Source organism: Microcaecilia unicolor, chromosome 2, assembly GCF_901765095.1.
Source record: "Microcaecilia unicolor chromosome 2, aMicUni1.1, whole genome shotgun sequence".
Classification (NCBI taxonomy): domain Eukaryota; kingdom Metazoa; phylum Chordata; class Amphibia; order Gymnophiona; family Siphonopidae; genus Microcaecilia; species Microcaecilia unicolor.
The window spans coordinates 111249528-111259186 of record NC_044032.1 but is presented as its reverse complement, the minus strand read 5'-3'; positions in this window follow the sequence as shown (position 1 = coordinate 111259186).

The following is a 9659-nucleotide window of genomic DNA, read 5'->3' as shown; positions in this document are numbered from 1 at the left end:
AGATAAGGAACTGCACATATCTGGACCCATTTCCCCTCCCCGCCCCCAATCCTGCCCCATGCCTACATACTGATGTGAACGTTGGTTGCTGTTTACTAAAGTACATTGAGCCACCCAAAGGAACACCTGCTATACCCCACTGCCCATCCCCACCTCCCAGCAATAGTGCACATGCTCCACAGAAAGGCCACCATGCCATCTTCTGTCCCCATGGCCCCACCTTAGCTCACACAGCACCTGTGCACTGCATACCAATCCCCTCAGCCCCCCCCCCCTCCAAATCTGGCTGTATCCATCTGTCACAGGCTAGGTAAGGAGCATTGCACATATGGTAAAAAAATATGAATGTATGTGACCCAAGAAGGCCCATTACCTGAACCCTGTCTCCACCAGCGTTTGTTTTATAGAGGATTTGACATACACAGGGACCTTTAGGCACTCAGGCATCGTTACCATAAGATTGGCATAAAGGTCCAGGCCTCATCTGGCACATGAGGGAGCACCCTCAGGGCCCAAAATAGGTACCACTGACATTGCACCCCTATAACAGCTCTGTCCTGGATCATGGCCTGAGTATGCAGCTAACCTCAATACAGTGTGTCCCCAACCCCCATATCCACTAGAATGTGCTGCAGCCAAATCCAAACCTATGAGATGACAGGGAAAGGAAAGGGGAAAGGATATTGGACAGTATGCTCCTGTGACCCAAGGAAAAGTATCCAGCATGTCACACACAGCTACCTAGGGTTACCATATTTGCTGCTACAAAAAAAGAGGACACAAAATAAAATGCAGCCCTTCCCACTGCCACGCTCCTACATCACACAGTCATCTTGAACCCCCCCCCCCCCCTCCCCCCCGAAAGCCAGATTCTATAATGGAAGTCTTGTGAGGTCATCGCTTAAATTCTTGACAGCCATTTTGAGGTGGCGCCGGCAGCGAGCAGGTCCGTGGCAGTGCCAGGCAGGAAAGAGTGGGGTTCTTTCCTGCCCCGGACTCAAAGAGGCCATTAGACCACCAGGGTGTGATATTAAGGTACGTGAGGGGAAGAGGGCACCATGAAGCATGCCTGCCAGCCAGCCAGTTTGCCCGCAAATGTCCTTAATGTCAAGTGTCCTACCAGAGGGCTACCCAGTCAAGAAGGATCCAATGTGCCCTGCATCACAAGAAGGTCCAGTAGGATTTGAACCTGCCACCCCCAGCATACTACACCATACCACACCCCTAGCCATTATGCCATGCCTCTAGTAGCTAGAAAAGGGTGATAAGGAATGTGTAATGGGCTGCTACAGCCTTTGAACCTAGGTTGCCCACTCCAGCACCTGACACAGGTGTAATGTATGTGGAAGCTGCTGCCAGGTTCCATACTGGGGGGAAGCACACATGAATGCAGTCTCCCTTTCCACTCCCTTCTCCCAGATCATGGCTGTAGGGCATCTATGAGTAAAGCTTTCCTAAAACGAGCTTTAGCCAGATATGCCCCTGCCAGTTCCTAGGGGCACCCCAGCCCCTCAGGAGGTGAGGAGATGCCCAAGGGTTCTGACTGAGACAATGTGCTTACACCAAGCAGAAAGAATGGGTGACAATATATCAGCATCTCGCATATAGAGATATAGAGGACATCAAAGAAAATGGAGGCAGCAGAAGAGGTTTGTCAAGCATAAAGCTAAAGCCAACCCACCAGATGCAGACCCCGTGAACCTCACCCCTTTGGCGTGCATGGTGTACAGGCTGCTTCCCAAGGAGAGCATCCATAGCCAGGGAACCTAGGACACCTCTGCACAGGTTGGGGAATCAGGTACGGTTTGGGGGGAAAATGTGCTGGCTGCTCTCTATTTCACCCTCTCTCCAGCAAGCTTGGACAATGTGGGGGGCTGATAGGAAACCCATCTATACTAGTGGTTCTCAGAGAGGTGGGGGAGGGGGGTGAAGGCACTCCAGACTACAGGCATAAAGGCAAGTGATCAGGAGTCTTATCCTAACAAATCAGCATGGAGTAGTGGCTAGGGTCTGGGAGCACTCAGGTTGATGGTTCAATTCCTGCTATATCTTTTTCTAGGGGCCTTCTTCCCTCCCCCTTTGGCCCATCACCAGCCAGTGGCTATTCCTGTTTTCAAGGTATCTGTGGCCCTCTCACTGTGCTCTCCTGACCTCTCCCATTATCCTTTCCCCACCTGGGTGTGTGGCCGTCTGGCATCATCATCATTTCTGAGGTCCACAGTGCACTATACCCCTTGGCTGGCTCCTGCAGTGTGGGATGCGGAGGCATACATTGTGTGGTAGAATGACAATGGCAGTCCCTTTAGCCCAAATTCTGTTTAGGTACTGGTTACAAGGCCCATAGCTCTGGAGTCTGAGGATTCTGGCTTCTACTCATAGAAGCTCAGGTCCCACCACCAGAAACATGTAGCAGGGTGTGGCTTGGTGCCTTGAAAACAGAGCCACACAGAGATTTTAAAGGTGAAACAAAAATCAGTTCATTTATGTGCAAGGAAGTGGGTAACCTGTTCCCCTTCACAGGTCAGGAGAAAACAAACACAAAAAAACTTAGTGTGTACTAGCCTGGTTCTCAAAAGGCAGCACAACTAGTTTGTCTCTGAAACAGATTTCCATATTTAAAATACTGTCCTTCAGTATTCAGCACAGTTAGTAGAGCTTCTGCAGTTTACACTTCTGTGGTGAAGGCATAGGATGGAAGATTTCTTCTCTCTCCTCTGGGCCTTCCTGATTGATCTGTGCTAAGGGTTTTTATCCTATCTTGACCATACCATCCATGCTCTGCTCCTGCCTAGTTATCTCTTCCTTGTTCTGTGGCCCACTTTTTAATGTGGCTCTGTGACTGAGGGACTGCTTTTAAGGGGGGGGAACAGTAATTTCCTGTAGACTCCCTCATAGGCATCACAAGTTTTTATACTGATACTTTTGGTTAAGGGAAAATCCTTCACCAGGGAATGAATGCATTAATGCTCATTTTCTCTCTTTTTTTATTCTTTTCTCAAGTCATTCCTAGTATATTCTTTTGTCTTAAAAGTAGCTAACCATTTTAATGACTGTGTAAATTTTTATTGCTACTTATACACACATTTAAATTAGACACACGGTTGGTATCTAAGGCCGAAGCCTTGATAATTACCATTGCTCTTCACAAGTTTCAAACATGAATTTTATGTTCCCTGTTGCATTTCACCAAGAGCAAGCTCTTTGGATTGGCAGAAGAGAAAAATCTTGAAATAAACACGTAGTAATTCAATCTTTTCATGTGTATAATCACTGATTTTAAAAGTGTTTAATACTTTCATATAGTCAATTATCTATGATGAAAGAGTCTCATAAGTGAAGCAGCAGGTTTCAGGCAGTTTCTCTGGTTGAATGGAAGCCTAGCTAAAGTATGCTAGACAGACGTTCATAAATGTAATTTTGGAACTTCAATGTTTCATCAGACAGTTCATATTCTGACAATGTTTCTAGAATATATTTTGGTCTTTCAACGATCTGCTTTGTATATATTTTCCATCTTGGAGCTTGCAGACCGTCTGCCCTTGTGTTTTCTTGAATGTTTCTAGAATTACAGTTCCAATAAAGTAATCTAACACAAAACTCTCTGTCAGCAGTACATAGGGATTATATATTATATACATACATACATATATATATATATATATATATATATATATATATATATATATATATAACCAAGACTCACATTATGTTTTGCTGCTTATATAGCTGGCATGATGGAGAACTGACAACCAGTGTTTAAGCATGGGTGGCTGGTGCCCACACAGAATGACAGGCACAGCTTTGGCCACCTTGTTGGGCAGACTGGATGGACTGTGAGGGTCTTTATCTCAGGGGCGTAGCTAGACCTCGGAGTGGGAGGGGACCACACCCTGAGGTGAGGGCACATTTTGGTCTTTCACCCAGCGCACCCCCTCCAGCCACCCTGCCACGCCCCACCCACTGCCGCAGCAAATACCTTGGCTGGCAGGGGTCCCAACCCCCACCAGCTGAAGCATTGTCCAATGCCGATCTCCGGCGCCGCTGCATTGCCTGTCCTGCTCTGTCTTCCCCTGACATCCTGCACGCTCCTTTTAATGAAATTGAGCATTAAAAGGAGTGTGCCAAGCCAGGTTAAAAGCACTCTAGCAATAATCTATCTACATATAACTTAAACTGTCCTAACACAGTCAATCAAGTATTCCATGCCTGTTGCAACCAAGCATTCTGATAGAATGCACACTCCATATAGTACTAACCTAGAAAAACCTACAGAAGGAAAGCATTAAAAAAAGAAATGAGTTTTAAGATTTCATTGCTAAGTACCATTGAATACATTTCTAAACAAAGGTCTTCTGGTGAAGAATTCCACTGTACAGGCATTACATCTATAGATGCTTGCTTAATGGTCTAAACATGCTTTAAAGGCTTGGGACCTTGTTAGATAAGAAGTCACAGTTCTATCAAACATGAAGTGTGCAACGACACATGCTTAACTAAAGAAGTTTGCAAATGGATCCAACAACAAGGAGTGGGAATTGGATCAGGCTCTTCAAGAACAGACTCAGGACGCCGGAATGGAATTATGGATGTTTATTTAAGCTGACTTGACATGGAACCATGTTTCGGCACATGCGTGCCTGCCTCAGGAGTCTTGATACATATACTTGATAATCACATTTATCGTTAATGATGCTTCTTGCAAAAAAAGCATGAGCTGATCTTTAGAAAGACTGTTGGTTAAAGAAATAATTGCTGAGAAGCATGTGAAATGCCAATATCATATATGTATCAAGACTCCTGAGGCAGGCAAGCATGTGCCAAAACATGGTTCCATGTCAAGTCAGCTTAAATAAACATCCATAATTCCATTCCGGTGTCCTGAGTCTGTTCTTGAAGAGCCTGATCCAATTCCCACTCCTTGTTGTTTGATTCTATCCACCCCATGGGACCTTTGTGTTCTTTCCACTTTTTGTGGTTGTTTTTCATATCAACTTCCAACAGTCCCCAAATATGTCTCTTACAGTGGGGCCACATTGCTTAGTAAGAAAAATTATTGAGTCCTTAGACCAGTTAAGTGCAGTCAACCAGCTAAATAAATATAGCAGATAATTACAGCTATTTAACTAAGGGGTCCTTTTACTAAGCTGCACTAAAAAGTGGCCTTACCTGGGTTTTCCCCACTGCTATGGCCATTTTTTATTGAAGCAGTATAATGGCTGATTTTCCATTGCTTGCATTACTGGCCATGCCCTGTTGCTGCCATTAGCATGTGACCATTAAAAAGAATTACTGCATTAGCACTTACCAACACTTATTCTGTAAGCGGTAAGGATTCATGGGGTAATGGGGCATAAAGTGGTCAGACCAAATCACTTTGACCAAACTGCCTTTGAAAAGATAGCATTGCCTAATTTAAAGCCAGACAAACGAGTATGAGTAAATAGATCTAAATGGTGATCCTTCTCGTGAGTAGTTTGTGATGGAGGTAAATAATAATTAAATGCATCCAAAGATGAAATAAGATCTTTAACATTAGAATCAGTATTGTCCTCCAAATGAATATTAATATTTCCTAGAATCAAATTGCATGATGAATATAAAGAGTTCCAAATGATAAAATCACGCGGAAGCCGCTAGCGCAGCTTAGTAGACAGACCCCAAAAGATGTAAAGGAAGAAGATTGATAGCAAACAGACACTTGGCAAGCTAAAGTTTCTAGGTCAGAACTAAAAGAGTACAAAACCTTTACCCTAAGATCCTCTCTAAAAACTAGCAGCTACCCCTCCCCCTTTCTTTTCACGTTGTTGAATTCCATCATTGTTTTTGCCCCCACTGCCTCCCCTGGGAGAGTATTCCAGACATCCACCACCCTCTCCGTGGTTAATATGGTCTTCATGCTGCCCATTGATCCCCACACTCTGGGACTCAGGCTGGAGCTAGGAAGGAAAGGAATGTGTGTACTCTGCACAAAAAATACACACAAGAACATAAGAATAGCCATACTGGGTCAGACCAATGGTCCATTTAGCCCAGTATCCTGTTTCCAACAATAGCCAAGCCAGGTCACAAGTACCATGCTACCAATCCCAGGGCAAGCAGTAGCTTCCCCATGTCTGTTTCAATAGCAGACTATGGACTTTTCCTTCAGGAAAGTTTCCAAACCGTTTTTAAACCCAGATATGCTAACCGCTGTTATTACATCCTCCAGCAAAGAGTTCCAGATCTTAACAATTCGTTCAGTGAAAAATATTTGTTTTTAAATTATTTCCATGTAACTTCCTTGAGTGTTTCCTAGTCTTTATACTTTTGGAATGAGTAAAAAAATTGATTCAGTTCTACTCGATCTACACCACTCAGGATTTTATAGACCTCAACCATATCACCCCTCAGATATCTCTTTTCCAAACTGAAGAGCCCTAGCCTCTTTAGCTTTTCCTCATATGGGAGCAGTTCCATCCCCTCTATCATTTTGGTCACTCTTCTTTGAACCTCTTCTAATTCCGCTATATCTTTTCTGAGATACGGCAACCAGAATTGAACGCAATACTACTACTACTATTTAACATTTCTAAAGCGCTACCAGGGTTGCGCAGCGCTGTACAATTAACAAAGAAGGGCAGTCCCTGCTCAAAGGAGCTTACAATCTAAAGGACAAAAAGTGCAGTCAATCAAGATTGAGGCAGTCTAGATTTCCTGGATAGAGGTACAATGGTTAGGTGCCGAAAGCGACATTGAAGAGGTGGGCTTTGAGCAAGGATTTGAAGATGGGTAGGGAGGGGGCTTGGCGTATGGGCTCAGGGAGTTTATTTCAAGCATAGGGTGAGGTGAGGCAGAAAGGGCGGAGTCTGGAGTTGGCGGTGGTGGAGAAGGGTACTGAAAGGAGGGATTTGTCCTGTGAGCGGAGGTTACGGGTAGGACTGTAAGGGGAGATGAGGGTAGAGAGGTAGTGAGGGGCTGCAGATTGAGTGCATTTGTAGGTTAGTAGGATAAGCTTGAACTGTATGCGGTACCTGATCGGAAGCCAGTGAAGTGACTTGAGGAGAGGGTTGATATGAGCATATCGGTCAAGGCGGAAGATAAGACACACAGCAGAGTTCTGAATGAATTGAAGGGGGGATAGATGGTTAAGTGGGAGGCCAGTGAGGAGTAGGTTGCAGTAGTCAAGGCGAGAGGTAATGAGAGAGTGGATGAGAGTTCAGGTGGTGTGCTCAGAGAGGAAAGGGCGAATTTTGCTGATGTTATAGAGAAAGAAGCAACAGGTCTTGGCTGTCTGCTGGATATGGGCAGAGAAGGAGAGGGAGGAGTCGAAGATGACTCCGAAGTTGCGGGCAGATGAGACGGGGAGGATGAGGGTGTTATCGACTGAAATAGAGAGTGGAGGGAGAGGAGAAGTGGGTTTGGGTGGAAAGACAATGAGTTCGATCTTGGCCATGTTCAGTTTCAGGTGGCGGTTGGACATCCAGGCAGCAATGTAAGATAAGCAGGCCGATACTTTGGCCTGGGTTTCCGCAGTGATGTCTGGTGTGGAGAGATAAAGCTGGGTGTCGTCAGCATAAAGATGATATTGGAAACCATGAGATGAGATCAGCGAGCCCAGGGAAGAGGTGTAGATTGAAAAAAGAAGGGGTCCAAGGACAGATCCCTGAGGAACTCCATGCTGTGACCTCAACATGAGGTCACAGCATGGAGTGAAAGAAAGGCTTTATAGTATTTTTGGTCTTAGTTACCATCCCTTTCCTAATAATTCCTAGCATCCTGTTTGCTTTTTTAGCGGCTGCCGGACACTAAGCAGAAGATTTCAGCGTATTATCTACAATGACACCTAGTCTTTTTTTTGAGTGCTGACTCCAAGGTGGACCCTAGCTTCAAGTAACTATGATTCGGATTATTCTTTCCAATGTGCATCACTTTGCATTTGTCCACTTAAATTTCAACTGCCATTTGGATGCCCAGTCTTCCAAGTTCCTAAGGTCTTCTTGCAATGTTTCACAGTCCATATGTGTTTTTTAACAACCCTGAATAGTTTTGTTTCATCTGCAAATTTAATCACTTCACTCGTCATTCTGATTTCCATGTTATTTATGAATATGTTAAGTAGCACCAGTCCCAGTACTGATCCCTGCGGCACTATTTACCCTCCTCCACTGAGAGAAATGACCATTTAACCCTACACTGGCTGCCAGTCAAAACACGAGTTAAATTCAAATTATGTTCTTTAGTATTTAAAACATGTGGTGATACTCCTGATAATTTTTCTCTTTTGGTTAGTTTGCTGGGTAGTCAGTCCAGAGCCAGGGCCACTGGGGGGGGGGGGGGGGGGGGGAGATTTCCCAGGCACAGCCTCCAAGGGGGGCCTGGTGCCAGCAAGGTTTCCATAGGTAGGCAGAATGTTCTGCTCCCTTGGCCTGTCTCTCTCCTGCTCCTCTGTGCCAGGACCTGGGTTATCGCATTAACACAATCATCCTGGTCCTGACACACAGAAGCAGGAGAGTTGCAGGAAGGTAAGTGAGTGGGGTGGCAGTGTTACGAGTGGGGGGGGGGGGGGGGAGGCAACAGTGGCCCGAATGGAGGGGGTGGTGGCTGTGACAGCCATGCCCGGCTCTGTCTCTCAGTGGCTCTGTCTAGAACCTGCAGTTATGAGCATTTGATGTAGTCTTTTCCACCTGTTAAAGGTATTAGATATAAGAAAGTCCATATAGGATCTTATTATTATTCTGCAGTTGAGTCCTGGAATTTATTACACCTGAACGTTCTCCAAAGTCCATCTTGTAGTATCTTTAGGAAGAGACTGAAAACATAGGTTTTTTTTAACATATTTTTTATTAGGCTATGTTATGTATTATGAATAACACATGTTAGTTTTGGATGTAATTTTGTGAACTTGCAGTTCTAGGGATTTTGTGGGATATAAGACTCTAATGTCATAGCATAGTATAGCAGCAGGTACCAGCTACCAATCTTGATCAATATGTACAACAGTGAGGCTGTTTTTCCAAGCTGCATTGTTTAATTTAGTGTCCAATGTTCCCGTAATAAGCTGTTACACTGTACTTAGCTCACAAGGAAAAACAGGGCTCTATTTATTCTGGACAAGAAAGGAAGCATTGTTAAGTAGTTACTGATACTCTAATTCACCATTATTGATCAACTTAAGATCATATCCTGATAAACAAGTCCTTCTTCCTTCTCTTTCTCTCACTGCAGCAGACTGTGCAAAGTATGTGACAGCGATGGATCTGGGGGAGGGGGGGGGGGTTCCTCACATTATCAACAAATTGACATTCAACTGAAATACAGTAGGACTGACATTTTCCCCAGATGATTCTTTAATAAGGCTTCGAGATAATTATGTCTTTTGTACTACATTTTAAAAGATTTTACTTTTATTGAAACAGTGAAACAGCTTTATGGCCCCACATACATTCACACCAGCTCAAGAAGTATAAATATACTCTGCAGCTCCTCAGTACCTCTCTACTCTTCTCTCCCTACACTCCTCCTGGTGAACTCCGTTCACTGGGTAAATCTGCACCCTTCCGCTGCTAACTCCAGACTCCGTTCTTTTTATCTTGCTGCACCTTATGCGCCGGTAGATCAAGCTCCATCTCTGGTCATCTTCAAATTGAGGCCAAAAGCCCACCTTTTTGATGCTACTTTTA